The sequence below is a fragment of the Tiliqua scincoides genome, chromosome 2, assembly GCF_035046505.1.
Source record: "Tiliqua scincoides isolate rTilSci1 chromosome 2, rTilSci1.hap2, whole genome shotgun sequence".
NCBI lineage: Eukaryota > Metazoa > Chordata > Lepidosauria > Squamata > Scincidae > Tiliqua > Tiliqua scincoides.
The window spans coordinates 46,253,932-46,254,996 of record NC_089822.1 but is presented as its reverse complement, the minus strand read 5'-3'; the positions used below and the strand labels follow the sequence as shown (position 1 = coordinate 46,254,996).

General features: G+C 48.4%; 1 pseudogene; it reads right to left on the bottom strand.

Annotated features, from left to right (window-relative positions):
* Positions 1-555: 555 nt before the first annotated feature.
* LOC136642838 (5S ribosomal RNA) lies at positions 556-673 on the bottom strand (annotated as a pseudogene).
* Between the last annotated feature and the right edge of the window lie 392 nt (positions 674-1,065).

Sequence of the window (1,065 nt, the reverse complement as noted above, 5' to 3'; positions counted from 1 at the left end):
TCCACCTGCGTGCTGCATCTAATGGTGGTGGTGGTGGTGGGGGGGTCAATCAGGAAGCCTGGGAGAGGTAAGAAAAATATTGCTCCCTTACCTCTTCATAGGTCTCATGGTACCTATGAATCTCATCAGACTTACACCTGCTATATACTTGGCATATGTCTGAGGAGAGAAAAGGGGCAAGGTACATTTGAAAAGAGGGGATATGTTCCTGGCACAGACTGATGTCTCCAGGATCCACCCACTTCCTCCCCTCTCCTTGACCCCCTACCCTCGCCCTACCCACCCGCAACACACCCCTGCCTCCAACTTACCATGAGCAGTAGAGCCTCTTGGAGCCACTGCTACCTGTGCCATGGCTCTTGCCATTTGTGGCTCTGATCTAGAACTGGGCGACAGCAGCATGGATTCCACAGCAGCATGGATTGCAATGCCATAATGCAAGTTCTGGCAGCACAAGGCCCAGGTAGGATTGGGCCCTCTGTGTTATTGAGACTCGTAACACCTGAAAGACTAGCACATGGTTGGCAACCTTCAGTCTCGAAAGACTACGGTAGAAGCCTACAGCACCCGGTATTCCCAGGTGGTCTCCCATCCAAGTACTAACCAGGCCTGACCCTGCTTAGCTTCCAAGATCAGACGAGATCAGGCATGTGCAGGGTAACAGTACATTTACTTCAATAAAAGTTTTGGTGAACTGAATGCCCTGAAGATGAAAATGGTTCAGCCCCTCTTGATGAAGCAGTCCCTAGACCTGAAAATATTGGCCAACTCTTGGCAGACTTGAATATGCAGATAACTTTGCCCCCGCCCCAACTCTCTCTTTTCCATCTCTGTGCAAAGAGGTTGTGGAGTTCCTGAACCAGCGCATGATATCAGGACGCTGTTTATTATGTCAAAGTTGTGTCCATTGAGTCTTTTGCATAGAAGTTGACCTGTTTGTCCTTTCTAGACAGCAGAAGAGTACCGTTGACAAATAAAACCATATATCAAGTTGGAGGATGAGCAAGTGCATGCAGTCCTGCTAATGAAGCTGAAAATATTGGATCCTGTAATAGTTTTCCTGTA